We start from the raw sequence: 21,210 nt of genomic DNA on the forward strand, positions 1-21,210 counted from the left end.
ATAACAGTTTGATTTGATTTGAGGCTTACTGTTTTAGGACCCCTCCATTGTTGACAGATAGAGGGTCCAGGCTTGACTAGTCCTTGGCCCTAATAATTGCTGTGTAGCCCCTGTAAACCGTCCAGAACACTCTCTTGGTGCCCCTGCCTGCCCTGATCTCCTACTTGTACATGTCAAATCCCTTGGGTTGCCAAGGGGCGACGGGAGCAGCACCCCTAACCCCGAGCGGTGGGCTGCCAACGAATCGGAGGCTGTCAGAGGAGACGGTGTCACACTCCTCTGACCCCTAGCTGTGCCCACATGCTGCAGGCAGACCAACAGCACTCTAATTGGCCCAGAAGCATCAGGGATACCAATACCGAAGAGGTTGAAACACACATTACAGTACCACTTCACACCAATATACCTATGTACACACACAGGATGCCACGCACGCACCACACACACACGCAATGCGCGCACCACCATACATACCACACACCCACACACAATTGACGACACAACAACACCAACCACCACACAACACACACACACACCCACACGACACACACAACAGCACACACACACACACACACGACACCGCACACACACACACACACACACACAACACACATACACATACAACACAACACAGCACAAACACACACACACACACACACTGAGGACAACCATACTCTACTCTCATACTGCTTTCTTATTATGTGGACATACTGTATATACCTGCATGTCAGGATAAATTATTTTAATCAGATAGGGCTGCACAATTAATTACACTTTGAATCCAAATTGCAATACTTGACATGTGGCAATATTCCCACATGAAACATCATGCATTGTAAACATTTTAAATGGAATTCAAGGTCTGCTGGTGAAAACTCTGGACCAACACGTGGTTCCCCACCCTGTCACACACAACATTAAACTGTACCATGTTTGTGTTGCTTCACAGTCCCCGCAGTTCCATAAGGTGTTTTTTAATCTGTTTTTTAAATCTAATTTTACTGCTTGCGTCAGTTACTTGATGTGGAATAGTGTTCCATGTAGTTATGTCTCTATGTAGTACTGTGTGCCTCCCATAGTCTGTTCTGGACTTGGGGACTGTGAAGAGGCCTCTTGTGGCATGTCCTGTGGGATATGCATGGGTGTCCGAGCTGTGTGCCAGTAGTTTAGACAGACAGCTCTGTGTATTCAACATGTCAATACCTCTCATAAATAAAAGTAGTGATGAAGTCAATCTCTCCTCCACTTTCAGCCAGGAGAGATTGACATGCATATTATTAATATTAACTCTCTGTGTACATCCAAGGGCCAGCCGTGCTGCCCTGTTCTTAGCCAATTGCAATTTCCTAAGTCCTTTTTTGTGGCACCTGACCACACGATTGAACAGTAGTCCAGGTGCGACAAAACTAGGGCCTGTAGGACCTGCCTTGTAGATAATGTTGTTAAGAAGGCAGAGCATCGCATTATTACAGACAGACTTCTCCCCATCTTAGCTACTACTGCATCAATATGTTTTGACCATGACAGTTTACAATCTAGGGTTACTCCAAGCAGTTTAGTCATCTAAACTTGCTCAATTTCCACATTATTTATTATAAGATTTAGTTGAGGTTTAGGGTTTAGTGAGTGTTTTGTTCCAAATACAATGCTTTTAGTTTTTGAAATATTTAGGGCTAGCTTATTCCTTGCCACCCACTCAGAAACTATCTTCAGCTTTTTGTTGAGCGTTGCAGTCATTTCAGTCACTATAGTAGCTGACGTGTATAGTGTTGAGTCATCCGCATACATAGACAATCTGGCTTTACTCAAAGTCAGTGGCATATCATTAGTAAAAATTTTAAAAAGCAAGGGCCTATACAGCTACCCTGGGGAATTCCTGATTCTAACTGCATTATATTTGAGAGGCTTCCATTAAAGAACACCCTCTGTGTTCTGTTAGACAAGTAAATCTTTCTCCACATTATAGCAGGGGGTGTAAAGCCATAACACATACGTTTTTCCAGCAGCAGACTATGATCAATAATGTCAAAAGCTGCACTGAAGTCTAAAAATACAGCCCCCACAATCATTTTATCATCAATTTCTCTCAGCCAATCATCAGTCATTTGCGTAAGTGCTGTGCTTATTGAGTGCCCTTCCCTATAAGCATGCTGAAATTCTGTTGTCAATTTGTTTACTGTGAAATAGCATTGTATCTGGTCAAACACCATTTTTTCCATAAGTTTACTAAGGGTTGGTAACATGCTGATTGGTCAGCTATTTGAGCAAGTAAAGGGGGCTTAACTATTATTGGACAGAAAAATGACTTTAGCTTCCCTGCAGGCCTGAGGGCACACGCTCTCTAGTAGGCTTAAATTGAAGATGTGGCAAATAGGAGTGGCAATATCGTCTGCTATTATCCTCAGTAATTTTCCATCCAGATTGTCAGACCCGGGTGGCTTGTCATTGTTGATAGACAACAATAATTTTTTCACCTCTTCCACACTGACTTTACAGAATTCAAAAGTACAATTCTTGTCTTGTATAATTTGGTCCGATATACTTGGATATGTAGTGTCAGCGTTTGTTGCTGGCATGTCATCCCTAAGTTGCTTATCTTGCCAATGAAAAAGTAAATAAAGTAGTTTGCAAAATCAGTGGGCTTTGTGATGAATGAGCCATCTGATTCAATGAATGAAGGAACCGAGTTGGCTTTCTTTTCCCAAAATGTCATTTAACCTTTACTTAATATCCATCCCGGATCCGGGATCCTCCTCATCAAAAAAACTGACTAGCATAGCCTAGCCTAGCCTAACGGGACAGGGATATCATATAATATAATTTTCATGAAATCACAAGTCCAATACAGCAAATGAAAGATAAACATCTTGTGAATCCAGCCATCATTTCCGATTTTTAAAATGTTTTACAGCGAAAACACAATATGTATTTCTATTAGCTAACCACAATAGCCAAACACACAACCGCATATTTTCACCATGTTTCCACCGCATAGGTAGCGTTCACAAAACCGACAAAATAGAGATAAAATTAGTCACTAACCAAGAAAATTCATCCAGATGACGTCTTAACTGTTATACAATACATTTATGTTTTGTTTCGAAAAAATGTGCATATTTGGGTATAATGCTCATAGTTTTACATTGCAGCTACAGATCACAAATGAGCACCGAAGCCAGCAGAATAATTAAAGAGAGCAACGTGAACATAAAATATACATCGAAACTTTAATGAAAATACACTGGTGTACAGCAATGAAAGATAACATCTTGTGAATCCAGCCAATATTCCGATTTTTAGTGTTTTACAGCGAAAACCAATGTAGAATTATATAGCTTACCGCAATAGCCAACACAACAAACGCATTATATTCACGCAAAGGTAGTTTCGCAAAAAACAGCAAAAGATATAAAATGAATCACTAACCTTTTGGACAACTTCATCAGATAGAGTCTTAACACTATGTTTATACAATACACTTATGTTTTGTTCAAAATTTGCATATTAGCCTGCAATCGTGGTTACACTGGTGATATGTAGGAACATTTCTCCAGATGTCCGGAGATATTTTGGACCTCACCTAATCTGCCAAAGAACTCATCATCATACTTCATAAAAACTTGTGGTATGCAAATGAAATAGATACACTGGTTCTTAATGCAACCGCTGTGTTAGATTTTTAAAATAATTTTACCATAACATACAGCTTGCGTTATTGTGAGACAGCACTCACCAACACGGCGTAGAATAGGAGTCAATATTTACACGAATACGAAATAACATCATATATTTTTTCTTAACTTTTGCTGAGGTTCATCAGAATGTTGTACAAGGAGTCCTTGGTCCAGAATAATTGTGTGTTGGTTTAGAATGTCCATTTTTCTGTCGAATTCGCGCCACAATGCTAGCCAGGTTACTAACATTCCATCCTCTCTTGGCGCAAAGAACGGAAACTCAAAGTCCAATAATCGTTGAATACTGATAAACTCTGTTGAAAAAACTCTTACTTATGATGTATATTATCAAATGTATCAACATAAATTAGAGCCGGAGATATTCGGTGTATACGACCGCTTTTCAGAAGACAATGTGGAGCTCCTTCGCGCGCCTTGGAAACTGACAAATGGTGACCTGTCACTCCAAGCTTGTTCGAACTCTCAGATAAGCTAGACCACCCCATTCCACCTTCCATGGCCTGTTTGACATCTAGTGGAAGGGTATGAAGTGCATGCATATCGATATATATAAGGCAATTGAAGTGGCAGCCCTGAACAGAGCCTCGTTTCAGATTTTTCACTTCCTGTATGGAAGTTTGCTGCAAAATGGAGTTCTGTTTTACTCACAGATATATTTCAAACAGGTTTTAGGAACTTGAGAGTGTTTTCTATCCAATAGTAATAATAATTGCATATTGTATGATCTAGAATAGATTTTTTCCAAAGTGAAAACAGCCCCCCTATTGGACAAGAAGTTTTAGGTGCCGCAGAAGCTTTTTACTGTCATTCTTTATATAATTTATCTTTGTTTCATAGAGTAGGTTTATTTTTTTTTTTATTTAGCTTAGTCAGATAATTCTTATTTGCAGTATGTTTCCAATCAGTTGGGCTGCCAGACTTACAGTATGCATACCTTGTGCCTCATCCTCTCAACATACATTGTTCCATTCCTCATAATCGAAGGGATTTAACAGTTTTTACAGTCATTTCCTTAATGGGTGCGTGCTTCTTAGTAACTGGAATAAGTAGTTTCATAAAAACATCAAGTTCAGCGTCTGGTTGCTCCTCATTACACACCATAGACCAGCAAATATTCTTTACATCATCAACATATGAATCACTACAAAACTTATTGTATTACCTCATACACTATATTAGGCCCAGCCTTTGGAACTTTGGTTTTCCTAGATATGGCTATTATATTGTGATCACTACATCCTACGGGGTTAGATAGTGCTTTAAAGCAAATATCTGCAGCGTTAGTAAAGATGTGATGAATACATGTTGATGATTTAATTCCTGTGCTGTTTGTAACTACCCTGGTAGGTTGACTGACAACCTGATGCAGGTTGCAGGCACTGGTTACAGTTTGAAGTCGGTCCCTCTCCTTGTTCGGGCGGTGTTCGGGGGTCGACGTCACCGACCTTCTAGCCATCACTGATCCATTTTCCATTGGTTTTGTCTTGTCTTCCTTCACACCTGGTTCCAATCCCATCAATTACATGTTGTGTATTTAACCCTCTGTTTGCCCTCATGTCCTTGTCGGAGATTGTTTGTTTGTATGTGATGTGCATGTATTATGTTGGTGTGCGACGAGTTTTGTACCCACTTTTGTTATTTTGTAGATTTTGGTTTTTGGAGTTTTATCAGCATTTATTAAACAACTCCGTTTTTACCAAGTTCGTTCTCCTGCGCCTGACTTCCCTGCCACCAACACGCACCCATTACATTGAAGATTTTTCCTGAGTGGGCAGCTTGATGATAGCCAGTCAATATTTAAATCACCTAGAAATTATACTTCTCTGTTGATATCACATACATTATCAAGAATTTCACACATATTATCCAGATACTGACTGTTAGCACTTGGTGGTCTATAGCAGCTTCCCCACAATAATGTGCTTTAGGTGAGGCAGATGAACCTGTAGCCATATTACGTTACAGGAATGTGGTTCTGAATATAGACCGCAAAACCGCCTCGTTGGCATTTCTGTCTTCGGTAGATGTTATAACCATGCATTGCTACCACTATATCATCAAAGGTATTATCTACATTTCAGAGATGAATGTCATCTGTTACAAGCAAGTTATTGACTTCATGGACCTTGTTTCTTAGGCTACATATGTTAATATGGGGTATTTTTAGTGGGAAGCTTATCAGAGGTAGTCTTACTCGTGTTATTTACATTGGAGCTGAGTGGTCTTCCTATTATTGCACACCGCCTCAGTGCTAACAGTGTAACAGGTTTATAGGCTCATGATTACTGCTTACAATAGCTGTACATAAATTAAATTACTTACATTGTGTTTGCCAATGCCCTTAAGATCATGTACATTTGATGCAGCATTATGACGACTCATTGTCACAATGGTAGGGATTAACTGAGCAGGTCTTGGATCATTTACCAGTCATTGTTTCAACAATGACTGGTAAATGAGTCCAGGAGCAAAGATGATTTGGATGGACTCCGTCATTCCTGTGGAGTATCTTCTGTTTCCAGAAGGTGTCAAAGTTATCAATAAAAGTGACTCCAGCAGAGCTACAGTAGTCTTTTAGCCAGATGTGTAATGCCAGCAGTCTGCTGAATCTTTCACATCCGCGGCCCAACGATGGTACCGGACCTGAAATTATTGGCCGTTTTTTGGAGTCTTTTAATGCTAAAATCAGTTCTGATGTCGGTTGACGCCACACGGACTACAACAATGTCAGCTCCCGGCATCTGTGGTAGAACAGTCAGAAGCAGCCTTGTTATGTCCTGTACTCGTGCTCCTGGGTAGCACAGGGTTTTTGCCTTGGGGACCGAGATGTTTCTCACCATAGAGCTGCCTATGATGACAGCTGGTGATGTTGAATGGGTCAGTCTCTCAGGCAGCCTCGAGGTCTAGTGAGACTGTGAGCTCCGAGGATCTGTCATGCTAAACCACAGCAACCATAGAATCGTAAATACTCATTTGATTTCTATGATTCCAACAGTTCACCCAAGTGTTTTGATCTAAATCACAAGTCAAATCGCAATGGCAATATTTGGTAGAAAAAAAACGCAATTAGATTATTTGCCCATATCGTGCAGCCTTATCACCAGGCATAATCCAGTTTCACAAACACGTTCAGGTCACAAGATACACTGCTCTAATCATATGTTCTGACACCCCACCATAATAGCTATGCCATTTCTCTAAGGTGTTCTTTGAGGGCATGGTCTGTAGAGCTGGCATAGACAGAGAAATGGTTTACCAGGAATTCTGACTCATCCTTTTAATGAGGCTCTGTATCTTGGACTTTTCTAATTCAACTATTAATATTCTCCTGAAATCCAGAAACAGTCTGCTAGGTTTCCTCCCTCTGTCCTCAGTCACCCTTCTCTTTAGTATTCTGGGTCATGCCCACGAGGGCAGGAGTGTACACACTACACCTTATTAGAATCATAAGAGGGCTAAACATCTGAGAAAATTACAAATGACCAATTCAGACCCCACATCAATCATGACCCCGTGAAGAGATGAGAACAGCAGCTTCATAGGAACAATCATACAAAGGAGAGGAGAGAAGAGAGAATACACACACACACACACACACAGACAAAAGTGGGCTACGTTACAAACATATGCATATAAGCAGCAGCCTTTTTCTTTCATTCATTGTCTCTTTCTCATTTTGTCTTTCTTACACACACACACACACACACACACACACACACACACACACACACACACACACACACACACACACACACACACACACACACACACACACACACACACACACACACACACACACACACACACACACACACACACACACACACACACACACACACACACACACACACACACACACACACACACACACACACACAGAAGGGCGAAGTTGGAAAGGGCATACATATTGTACAGCCATTACACACAGTGCTAATCTGAGTGGAATGGATGTTGATGATGATAATTACCAAGGCAAACAACAGCTAGACAGGAGAATTACCCTGTCAACCTGCCATGTTCAATGTGTCATACTCACAAGACAGACAGGCAGACAGAGGCAGACAGGGGAGCTACAGGAAAGAGTTTAGAGGGACCACCGCGGTGTTTACTAGGAGACACATGCACATGCAAATGCACACAAACATGTACAGTGCACACACACACACACACACAAAAAAAACAGACCCACACATGAAGACACACACAAAACAAAACCAACCATTAAGACACACACACACACGCCTGGCCGCTTTTTAGCTGATGGACTCTAAAGGCGGTAAGTGTGCCATGTGTGAGACAGTGTCCCTTGTGAACAGTTTATGCTGCCTGTCTGTCAATGAGTCTGGCTGCTAAGGGTGCTCCCCTGAGTCTTACACACACACACACTTGATGCAGGCGCACACACACACTAGTCCCTATTTTTCCTAACACCCCATCTCCCTGTGTCTCAGCTCTGTGGGAGAGGAACCATGAAAAGGCATACAGTACTAAATCCCCCCCTCCCTCTCTCCTCCCTCATTCACTGAGCCCTTCCACCACCCCACCCCCCATCCCAGAAGCATAAAAGCAGCATGGCTGCTTTTAGGATGGCTGCTGTTACCCTCTCCTCTCTGTCCCATCTCTTTTCAGATGAAATGAATAGGCTGTGACAACACCAGTATCAAAATATTTTTCTATGGCAAAAAATGAAAACATGAAGCAGACCAAAGTCTTTGGTCCTTTAAAATATGGTAAGCTATAGCTTGGAAAATAAATACATGTGATTCTGGATGACAACATAATGATGTTTGGCTTTGGTGAGTGAGTGAGAGAGAGAGCGCAAGAGCAAGAGCCAGAGAGAGTGTGTGTTTCAAATGTAAAGTTTTCATGTTGTGTGCAATGAAATGCCTTTCTTACAAGCTCTAAACCCAACAATGAAGTAATCAATATCAATGTAGCACTAAAAATAACTAGGTAGAACAAAAACATGATGAATAAAAATATGAAGAACATGAGAAAGTAAGAAGCTACAGTATTTACACTAGAGGTCGACCGATTAATTGGAATGGCTGATTAATTAGGTCCGATTTCAAGTTTTCATAACAATCGGAAATCGTTATTTTTGGACACCGATTTGGCAGTTTTTTTGTTTTTACACCTTTATTTAACTAGGCAAGTCAGTTAAGAACACATTCTTATTTTCAATGACGGCCTAGGAACTGTGGGTTAACTGCCTTGTTCAGGGGCAGAACGACAGATTTTTACCTTGTCAGCTCAGGGATTCAATCTTGCAACCTTACGGTTAACTAGTCCAACGCTCTAACCACCTGCTTTACATTGCACTCCACGAGGAGCCTGCCTGTTACGCGAATGCAGTAAGAAGCCAAGGTAAGTTGCTAGCTAGCATTAAATGTATCTTATAAAAAACAATCAATCAATCATAATCACTAGTTAATTACACATGGTTGATGATATTACTAGTTTATCTAGCGTGTCCTGCGTTGCATATAATCGATGCGGTGAGCATTCGCGAAACAGGACTGTCGTTGCTCCAACGTGTACCTAACCATAAACATCAATGCCTTTCTTAAAATCAACACTTAGCATATTTAGTTAATATTGCCTGCTAACATGAATTTCTTTTAACTAGGGAAAATGTGTCACTTCTCTTGCAAAAGAGTCAGGGTATATGCAGTAGTTTGGGCCGCCTGGCTCGTTGTGAACTGTGTGAAGACTATTTCTTCCTAACAAAGACAGCCAAATTCGCCAAACGGGGGATGATTTAACAAAAGCGCATTTGCGAAAAAAGCACAATCGTTGCACGACTGTACCTAACCATAAACATCAATGCCTTTCTTAAAATCAATACACAGAAGTATATATTTTTAAACCTGCATATTTAGCTAAAAGAAATCCAGGTTAGCAGGCAATATTAACAAGGTGAAATTGTGTCACTTCTCTTGCGTTCATTGCACGCAGAGTCAGGGTATATGCAACAGTTTGGGCCGCCTGGCTCGTTGTGAACTAATTATGACATAACATTGATGGTTGTGCAATGTAACAGGAATATTTAGACTTATGGATGCCACCCGTTAGATAAAATATGGAACGGTTCCGTATTTCACTGAAAGAATAAACGTTTTGTTTTCGAGATGATAGTTTCTGTATTCGACCATATTAATGACCTAAGGCTCGTATTTCTGTGTTATTATGTTATAATTAAGTCTATGATTTGATAGAGCAGTCTGACTGAGCGGTGGTAGGCAGAAGCAGGCTCGTAAACATTCATTCAAACAGCACTTTCCTGTGTTTTGCCAGCAGCTCTTCGCAATGATTCAAGCATTGCGCTGTTTATGACTTCAAGCCTATCAACTCCCGAGATTAGGCTGGTGTAACCGATGTGAAATGGCTAGCTAGTTAGCGGGATGCGCGCTAATCGCGTTTCAAACGTCACTCACTCTGAGACTCGGAGTAGTTGTTCCCCTTGGTCTGCATGGGTAACGCTGCTTCAAGGGTGGCTATTGTTGATGTGTTCCTGGTTCGAGCCCAGGTAGGAGCGAGGAGAGGGATGGAAGCTATACTGTTACACTGGCAATACTAAAGTGCCTATAAAAACACCCAATAGTCAAAGGTATATGAAATACAAATCGTATAGAGAGAAATAGTCCTATAATTCCTATAATAACTACAACCTAAAACTTCTTACCTGGGAATATTGAAGACTCATGTTAAAAGGAACCACCAGCTTTCAAATGTTCTCATGTTCTGAGCAAGGAATTTAAACGTTAGCTTTCTTACATGGCACATATTGCACTTTTACTCTTTTCTCCAACACTTTGTTTTTGCATTATTTAAACCAAATTGACCATGTTTCATTATTTATTTGAGGCTAAATTGATTTTATTGATGTATTATATTAAGTTAAAATAAGTGTTCATTCAGTATTGTTGTAAGTGTCATTATTACAAATAAATAAATAAAATCGGCCGATTAATCGGCATCGGCTTTTTTGGTCCTCCAATAATCGGTATCGGTATCGAAAAATCATAATCGGTCAACCTCTAATATACACGGTCAGTTCTAATAGCATATTTACAATGTGCATGGATATTGGAGTGATAGAGGTAGATATGTATAGGGGTAAGGTGACCAGGCATCAGGATATATTATAAACAGAGTAACAGCAGCATAGATGATTACATGTGTGTCATGAACACTCAGGGAGAAAAGGTGTAGATTCATGCGCAGAGCGCGGCAGGTGTTTATTTGACCTTCGCAGAAGGCAGGAATCGTGGTCACAGTCTGGCAATGATCATACAGAGATAGGCAAACAGGCAGGTGAATCAAAACTAGGACTGAAGGCTATAACAAACGAGCTAGGAAAAGGCTTAGTAGAGTCAAAATTAACAATACCTCAAAAAGGCACAAACAGAATGAACTGAACTAAATAAGGAGCTGATGAGACCAGGTGAGTAACTAACACAGGTGAAATCAATGAACAAAAATGAAAGACAGGGCTACGATCCAGAACACAAAGAAACAGGGCTACGTTCAAGAACACAAGAAACAAGGTTGACTAAGAAAATAAGTCCAGAACCTTACAATGTGAGCGTGTGTGCGTGTGTGTAGAGTCAGTATAAATGTGTGTGCATGTTATGTGTGTGTGTTGGAGTGTCAGTGTGCGTGAATGTGTAGAGTCCTGTGAGTGTGCATAGAGAATACAAAATATACAAATAAAAGGGTCAACTCAGATAGTTCATGTAGCCATTCTGTTAGCTATTTAGCTATCTAATGGCTTGGGGATAGAAGCTGTTCAGGAGCCTGTTGGTGTCAGACTTGATGCACAGGTACCGCTTGCATTGCGTATATGGTTTGGGTGGCTGGAGTCTTTAGCCTTCCTTCCACACCGCCTGATATAAGTCCTGGAGGTCCTGGATGGCAGGGAGCTCGGCCCCAGTAATGTACTGGGCTGTCCGTACCACCCTCTGTAGCGACATGCGGTCGAGGGCGGTGCTGTTGCCATACAGTACCAAGCAGTGATGCAGCCAGTCAAGATGCTGTTAATGGTGCAGCTGTAGAACTGTTTGAGGATTTGAGGGCCCATGCCAAACCTTTTCAACCTCCAGAGAGGGAAGATGCACTGTTCGCGCCTTGGGCGTGTGAGGGAACCATTTTAACTTCTTATGGCTGGGGGCAGTATTGAGTAGCTTGGATGAATAAGGTGCCCAGAGTAAACTGCCTGATACTCAGTCCCAGAAGCTAAGATATGCATATTATTAGTAGATTCGGATAGAAAAAACTCTGAAGATTCTAAAACGGTTTGAATGATGTCTGTGAGTATAACATAACTCATATGGCAGGCAAAAACCTGAGAAAAAATCCAACCAGGAAGTGTGAAATCTGAGGTTTGTAGGGTTGCCTATCCAATATACATTGTCTATGGGGTCATATTGCACTTCCTAAGGCTTCCACTAGATGTCAACAGTCTTTAGAACCTTGTTTGATGCTTCTACTGTGAAGGAGGGGGGAATGGGAGCTGATTGAGTCAGGGCTCTGGCAGAGTGCCATGAGCTCACTCAGGCACGCCCCCGTCAAAGTTAGCTGCGTTCCATCGCATTTCTACAGACAAAGGAATTCTCCGGTTGAAACATTATTGAAGATTTATGTTAAAAACATCCTAAAGATTGATTCTATACATCGTTTGACATGTTTCTACGAACTGTAATGGAATTGTTTTACTTTTCGTCTGGCCTGCGCGTCATCAATTTGAATTTTGGAACTAAACGCGCAAACAAAAAGGAGGTATTTGGACCCAATATTGGACGTTATCGAACAAAACAAACATTTATTGTGGAACTGGGATTCCTGGGAGTGCATTCTGATGAAGATCATCAAAGATAAGTGAATATTTATAATGCTATTTCTGACTTCTGTTGACTCCACAAAATGGCGGGTATCTGTATGGCTTGTTTTGGTCTCTGAGCGCTGTACTCAGATTATAGCATGGTGTGCTTTTTCCGTAAAGTTTTTTTGAAATCTGACACAGCGGTTGCATTAAGGAGAAGTTTATCTAAAGTTCCATGTAAAACACTTGTATCTTTTATCAATGTTTATTATGAGTATTTCTGTAAATTGATGTGGCTCTCTGCAAAATCACCGGATGTTTTGGAGGCAAAACATTACTGAACAATGTTAGTGATTAATTTTATCTCTATTTCTGCTTTTTGTGACTCCTCTCTTTGGCTGGAAAAATGGCTGTGTTTTTCTGTGACTAGGTACTGACCTAACATAATCAGATGGTGTGCTTTCATCATAAAGCCTTGTGTTGGGATTAACAACAAGTTTATCTTTAAAATGGTGTAAAATACTTGTATGTTTGAGGAATTTTTATTATGAGATTTCTGTTGTTTGAATTTGGCGCCCTGCACTTTCACTGGCTGTTGTCAAGTCGATCCTGTTAACGTTAAGTCCTTAGTAATTTGGACACGAGGAACTTGAAACTCTTGACCCACCCCACTGCAGACCTGTCAATGTGGATGGGGGAATGCTCGTCAGGAAACTTGATGGTGGTGTTAGAGTCGTGCGTGGCCACACAGTCGTAAGTGAACAGGGAATACAGGGCAGGACTAAGCACACACCCTTGTGTGGCCCCTGTGTTGAGGGTCAGCATGGTGGAGGTAATGTTGCCTACCCTTACCACCTGGGGTCGGCCTATCAGGAAGTCCAGGATCCAGTTGCAGAGGGAGGTGTTCAGTCCCAGAGTCCAAAGTTTTGTGACGAGCTTGGAGGGGACAATGGTGTTGAACGCTGAGCTGTAGTCAATGAACAGCATTCTCACATAGGTGTTCCTCTTATCTAGGTGGGTGAGGGCAATGTGGAGTACAATTGAGATTGGGGCGGTATGCAAATTGGGATGATGGAGTTGATGTGTGCCATATCCAGACTTTCAAAGCACTTTGTGATTACAGATGTGAGCTCTACAGGGCGGTAGTCGTTGTGGCATGAAGCCTTAGTGTTTTTGGGAACAGGAATGATGGTAGTCATCTTAAGAAGTGGGGATTACAGACTGGGACAAGGAGAGGTTGAAAATTACAGTGATTATGCTTGCCAGCTGATCTGCACACACTCTGACATACCGTCTGGCCCTTCGGCCTTGCGAGTGTTGACCTGATTAAAGACCTTACTCACGTCGGCCTCGGAGAGAGATTACCCAGTCCTCTGGGTCGGTGTGGGTCCTCACACAAGGTACGGTGTTGTTACTGTCGAAGCGTGCATAAAATGGTTTGAGTTCATCTGGAAGAGAGGCATCGTTGGGCAGATCACGGCTGGGTCTTCCTTTGTAATTCGTAATGGACTAATAACCCCTGACACACGTGGCGGGCGTCGGGGCACGTGTAGTATGATTCCAATTTCTTACTATATTGTCCTTTTGCTAGTTTGTTGATGGAATGTTGGGGCGGGACTTCTTGTACTTGTTCCTGTCCTCAGCCGTAGCCTCAGGCTTGTCTTTAGGGTTCTATATAGAACCTTTTGGTTCTATCCCTACCCCAGGGTGTAATAAGAATTTTTGAAATCAACAGCTAACAAGCTAACCCAGTCACATCAAACTCTGAAATGACAGCTAACATTCCATTATAATTTATTTTGGCTGTTTTCAATTGACATGTACAGTATATCTGTATTAATGATACTGCTCCAGGATTTCGCCTGGTCAGAAAAATGGATAGCAAACTTCCGACACCATTAGCTCTCTATGGCAAGGGGAAGATTTAATTCATATTTTGCAACATTTTTGCAGAGGTCTGAGTGGCAAACAGCAAGGTTCATACAAACCTGTGCTGTTGCAAACTAAATGCTAGCCAGAAGCAAGAGGAAATAATGGGTTTAATAAAAGTATACACTCTTAGACAAAAAGGGGGTTCTCTATTGAACCTTTTGGATCAATTAATTCAACATTTTAATGCCATTCCGATTCAAAAACCAACTGCCAATCCATTCCAGCATGACGAAGCAAGAGGACGGTGGTTGAACCAACTTGCAAGTAGACTACCAATAATCACGTTACTTTTACATTTATTAAGGTAAGCAAAGTTGATTATTTAATTCAAATATATGAAGACAAAGTCATATGATAAACTATAGGCTAGATAAATAAAGTTGAAACATAATTAGAATTTCCCAAGCTAGCCAGCTAACAAATTAACATAATTTTTTATTATGGCCCGACAGTGGCAATTAGCTAATTGTTTATTTTATTTCAGTATTTCAGTGAAGAGTCAATTGAGGGGTCTAGCTTATGTTTCATGAAGCCATTAGAAGACTGCTGCTGACTGAGAGGAGGTATGCATAAATAATTTATAATAAATTATGTATAATAATTATTGGTGATTCAATAGCCTAGTTAATCATTACATGACTTTTAACACACTATCTATGTTTTTCTCATTCTGGCTGTAACCCAGAACTCTCAGAGTCAGAGGATCTCTCTTTCGGCTGCTGCTGACAACAACTGCATGTAAATTGTTCTTCTACATAGTAATAATTGTATTACTATGTAGAAGATGAACTCATGTTTTGGCTCCTTTTTTCTTCTTCTCAAGCAGGTGGCCCAGCAGCTAAGGAGTTGGACCTGTGGCCGAAAGGTGGCCGGTTCAAAAACTGAGCAGAATTGATCTGACGACTGGAGGGCTGCTGGGTTCAAATTCTCAAAACATTCCCCTTCCGTTGAGCACTTGAGCAAGTCCCTTAACCCCACAACATGCCACAACATGTCTCAACTGTATGCGTGAGGTCTGATGCTTGAGAACAGAGCAGAAGACACATGTTGGTTGTTCACTGTAACTAATAAACAAAGTATATTGTATTGTATTGTATTGTAAAGAAGTCAACCAGAGTTGACGTGGGCCATCATTCAAACAAAGAGATGCCTCCCTGGCCATCAGTGCATATTTCCAAACTATGTTAGCATAAAATGACAATCAATTCTAAAAACTATGCTGGCATTATTTTGTCAATTATTTAATTGTTTATTAAATTATATTCTTGCCTCAAAATATTACTATTTAATAGCAGTAGCTATAAATCACAAATGGCACCGTGCAGGGTTCTATATGGAGCCATTTTGGTTCAGTGAAGAAGAACCTCTAGGTTTCTGATCAAAGAATCCTATAAAAGGAGGTTCCATATATGAAGCATAAGATATAAGGAACCTTTTTCTAAGAGTGTGTGATAGACCTGTGCGGTAGCCCTGCCCATTATCTTAGCGCCAATCTCTGTGTTAATCCAGGGCTTTTGATTGGGGAAGCAGCTAACCTTCACTGTGGGGAGAACGTCGTCGATGCATTTCCTTAGGACTTTATCGCCCTTAGTGGCGAAGATGATGTGTTGATGGAAATTGGGCATCACGTGTCATAATGACATGGAATTAAAATCGGTGGCGACAAGAAAGGCAGCCTCCGGATGTAAGTTTTCCTGCTTGTTTATAGCCTGGAATAGTTTGGTATGTGCCAACTTGTTCTATTTCTTTCCTGAGGTGGAATGTATACAACAGTCACGATAACCGCTGAAAACTCCCTCGGGAGGTAGAAGGGTCGGCATTTGACCATCAGGTATTCCAAGATGGGTGAACAATGGGTAGAGACTTCCACTGCGCTCGAGTCAGCACACCATTTGTTGTTGATGAAGAGGCAAACCCCTACCCCTCTCGATTTCCCTGACTCTACTGTCCTGCCCGCTCAGGTGAATGGAGAATCTATCGACTTGGATAGCCATTGGGGTTATTGCAGTTACGAGAGTCCCGTTGGTAGCAAATCAGGGGTCATCGATCTCACTATCAAATGACTGTACATTGGCCAATAGAAATTTGGGTCGGAATTGAAGCTGGAATTGGGGTTAGTAACTGCCGATCTGACGTTCAAAAGTTCTTATCGGCTATAAGGAATGATAGCGGATACATTTTGTGAAAATAAAATTAATGCCAAAAGAATCACAAAATAGCTAAGTTTGGTTAGAGCTCGCAAAACGGAGGCCATCCAGTATGGCGTGCGTGTGTGTGTGTATATGTGAAGAGGAAGGGGGACTGTGATGGCTAAATTCATGTGACAAGGCAGATGTAATATAGAGTCAGGATCACGAGGGAGGGGACAGAGGGTGACACATGAACACACGCACATTCACACACACACACACACGCAGGGACCTGCTACAGGCTTTATGAAGCTGATAATAACAACAGCACTACAGCCCCTCCAGTCAGATAATACATAGTCCTCTATCTCGCTCTCTGGGTTAGGGTTACTGTTCCACACACACACACTTACACTTACACACACACACAACACCACACACAACACACACACACACACACACACACACACACACACACACACACACACACACACACACACACACATGCTAAATTCGCTTTTACAGCCATTTAATGTACCCAAACACGTCATGTATTTGATATTACTGTAATGTAATGCTGTTACTAATATAATGTTGTTACACAAGCTTGATGTTGTAACAACATTCTAATACATTATTTAGATAGGAGATATTGAATAAGACATACTGAAAGAAGATACATCTGCTGGTTGCTACATACCACACACACATACACACTTTGAGTGCTCACAGCTCAAGCATTAATGGATCTGGTAAGTGGAAATGACACTTGGTGATGTTGTTGGGTGATGGGGAGATGGAGGAGTGCCAAGAGGAGGTGTGTGTGTGAGGGAGGGAGGGAGCTAGAGACGGAGGGGTGTAGAGAGCAGGAGGAGGAGGTGTGTATATAAGAGAGAGGGAGGGAGGGATGAAGGGAGGGGGAGAGAGGGAGGGAGGGAGTGCTACATTAGAGTCACACTATACAGTAGATATTGTCACCAGGAGACCTGAAACAGCCTGTGATTTTGCCCTGTAGCCCCCAGCTTCCCCCTCCCTACCACCTCTCCTTGGTAAAATAGGTCAACCAGGTATAATGGAAGGGCAGTGAGGGGCAAGTGTCCCTCCTCTCTCTCCACCTTCCCCATCTCACCCATCCAGCTGAGGAGAGGGAGTGACGGACCCCTGCAGACACACAGAGAGCAAACCAAGACAGAGCCAGGCACAACACTCAGCCACAACGGTAGTCACATCGTTACTCTGTCTTTCATCACCACACGCATACAGATGTAGGATCTTAATTTGAGCCAGTTTGCTACAACAGAAAAATATTTGAGATTTTTTGTAGAGGTTGATACATTTTTCGTTAGAGCAAATCAAGTCTGAAATTTTTAAGAAAATAAACTGCAACAACAGGATGATCAAATTAAGATACAGCATCTGTAGGCTACACACATATGCTTTAATATATCCTGTATGTAGAAAAATATGCTAATTCACACACACAACCACTGCATCTCTGTGAAAGTCACAAAGGCACAATTTAAATGTTAAGATATTTAAATAGTGGAGATAGGATGCATGCTCTGTGGGACGCGTATGAGTGGGTGTTCTCTCTCAGCGTGTTATGGATCTGTTGTACCTGGCTAATGGGAACAGATGGTTTGTGAATGAATGCCCTGAGCAGAGGGAAGGAAGTGAGAGGAAGAGGAGAACAAAGCCTAGAGGTCTGGGAGTTTTCAAGAGGCGAGAGGGGGGGGGGGAGAGGGAGAAGAGAGAGAGAGGAGTAGAGACGAGCACGTAGAGCAGAGAGAGGATGAACGATGAGTAGAAAGAAGAGAGAGGCAGACGACGAGAGAGAGAGAGAGAGAGAGAGAGAGAGAGAGAGAGAGAGAGAGCATACCATAGCTGGGGGAGCATATAGCTAAGTAAAAGATAGCATGAGCATCTCGTAAAAAAGTGCACCAACACATAACACACAACGGCACCAAGTCTGGAACCAACAGGACCCTGCACAGCTTCTACCCCCAAGCCATAAGACTGCTAAACAGTTAGTTCAATAGTTAACCAAGCTACCCGGACAATCTGCATTGAACCGTTTCTGCTGTTACAGTGTATTACCTATCCTGTTGCCTAGGCACTTTATCCCTACCTATGTGTATCTCAGTGGAGGCTAGTGAGGGGAGGACAGCTCATATTAATGGCAGAAACGGAGCGATTAGAATGGCATTTGATGCCATTCCATTGATTCTGCTCCAGGCATTAACATGAGCCCGTCCTCCCCAATTCAGGTGCCACAACCTCCAGTGATGTAGATAAATATCTACCTCAATTACCTTGCACTCCTGCACATCAACTCGGTACTGGTACCTTGTGTATATAGCCAAGTTATTGTTACTCCTTGTGTATTTATTCCTCATGTTGTCATTATTCTATTTTTCTATTACTTCAATTCTTCTCTCTGCATTGTTGGGAAGGGCCGTAAGTAAGCATTTGACTGTTAGTCTACACCTGTTGTTTACGAAGCATGTGACAAATAAAATATGATTACATTTGATGAATTTACTGTGTAAACTGAGGCCTCACCTCCTGGTTACACTAGTGACCATATCCCCTGCGCATCCCGCAAAGGCGGAGGTGTTGCTAACATTTACGATAGCAAATTTCAATTTACAAAATAAAAACAACGTTTTCTTCTTTTGAGCTTCTAGTCATGAAATCTATGCAGCCTACTCAATCACTTTTTATAGCTACTGTTTACAGGCCTCCTGGGCCATATACAGTGTTCCTCACTGAGTTCCCTGAATTCCTATCGGACCTTGTAGTCATAGCAGATAATATTCAAATTTTTGGTGACTTTAATATTCACAAGATTTTTGCAATGTTACGTGAATGGAAAAAAGCTGTCCTTGAAACAGTCTTGATATGTTCGTCAAAAGAGAGATCAGGGTCCAGAGTAACGCCAAGGTCCTTCACAGTTTTATTTGAGACGACTGTACAACCATCAAGATTAATGGTCAGATTCAACAGAAGATCTCTTTGTTTCTTGGGACCTAGAACAAGCATCTCTGTTTTGTCCGAGTTTAAAAGTAGAAAGTTTGCAGCCATCTACTTCCTTATATCTGAAACACAGGCTTCCAGCAAGGACAATTTTGGGGCTTCACCATGTTTCATTGAAATGTACAGCTGTGTGTCATCCGCATAGCAGTGAAAGTTAACATTATGTTTTCGAATGACATCCCCAAGAGGTAAAATATATAGTGAAAACAATAGTGGTCCTAAAACGGAACCTTGAGGAACACTGACATTTACAGTTGATTTGTCAGAGGACAAACAATTCACAGAGAAAAATGGATATCTTTCCAACAGATAAGATCTAAACCAGGCCAGAACTTGTCCGTGTAGACCAATTTGGGTTTCCAATCTCTCCAAAAGAATGTGGTGATCGATGGTATCAAAAGCAGCACTACGATCTAGGAGCACGAGGACAGATGCAGAGCCTCGGTCTGACGTCATTAAAAGGTCATTTACCACCTTCACAAGTGCAGTCTCAGTGCTATGATGGGGTCTAAAACAGAGGTCATTTTTAGGTCAACCCCTAAAACCCCAAGGAGGTCATGACGGAATTGGCCTGTCGGGACGACAACCTCACCCTGGACACACATTGTGATGGCCATCTGCCTGGATAACCATCTCCGGGAGCGTCGGCATTCTCATCGCTTCTCTCCCTCCTTTGGCGAGTACTCGGGATCAGAGCCTGAACTCATGGAGGTAGGGGTTACACGCCTTTTCGCGGCATAACGACGCAGATGGATACAGCTGGGGCTATGTCTGTATTGTGGGCAAGGAGGGCACAAGCTCCAGCGGTGTCCAGTACTTCAGTATCCGGGATCCACTAGAGCAGAGGGATGGTCACGTGATGTTCCATCCCCTAGACCAGGAGTGAGTATTCCAGATTCAGTTCTTCCTGTCCATCACTCTGGCTGACTGTCCCTCATGTACTGTGTCTACAGCTTCAGTGGATTCCGGCGCCGAGGGATACTTTATGGATCAGACCCTCGCCTCCTCCCTCAACATTACCATCTATCCGCTCTCCTCTTCTTTTCCGGTTCAAGGACTCGACTGTTGGCCATTAGGATCTGAGACCATCACACACATCACTAAACCACTCATCCTTACTGTGGAGTCCAATCACCAGGAGAGCATCTCTTTCTTCATCACAAGTGCACCAGGTCACAAAATCATCCTCAGCCTCCCTTGGCTCCAACGCCATAACCCTATCATCTTATGGTCAAGGATGAAATCACAGACTGGTCACATGAATGCCGGAAGACCTGCTTCCCTGTCCCCTGTGGTTCCACTTCGGTTGAGAGTCTATGGTTGCCCTTCAGCCCAACATCCCAGAGGAATACCAGGACTTTCGGAGGTATTCTCCAAGACCCACGCTACTTGTCTCCCTCCTCATCGCCCCTGGGACTGTGCCATCGACCTGTTTTCCGGTGCTACACCTCCCTGCAGACGCATCTACCCTCTGTCTGTGGCTGAGACCCAGGCCATGGAGGATTACATTCAAGAGGCGCTCCAACAGGGTTTCATCCGCACATCCACGTCCCCTGCATTGGCTGGTTTCTTCTTCGTGGCCAAGAAGGAGGGA

At 42.2% G+C, this 21,210-nt stretch overlaps 1 pseudogene; it reads right to left on the minus strand.

Moving 5' to 3' along the window:
• Positions 1–20,829, minus strand: part of LOC111980018 (netrin receptor UNC5C-like) — a 172,883-nt pseudogene extending 152,054 nt beyond the window's left edge.
• Between the last annotated feature and the right edge of the window lie 381 nt (positions 20,830–21,210).

Source organism: Salvelinus sp. IW2-2015, linkage group LG20 (assembly GCF_002910315.2).
Source record: "Salvelinus sp. IW2-2015 linkage group LG20, ASM291031v2, whole genome shotgun sequence".
NCBI classification, from domain to species: Eukaryota; Metazoa; Chordata; class Actinopteri; order Salmoniformes; family Salmonidae; genus Salvelinus; species Salvelinus sp. IW2-2015.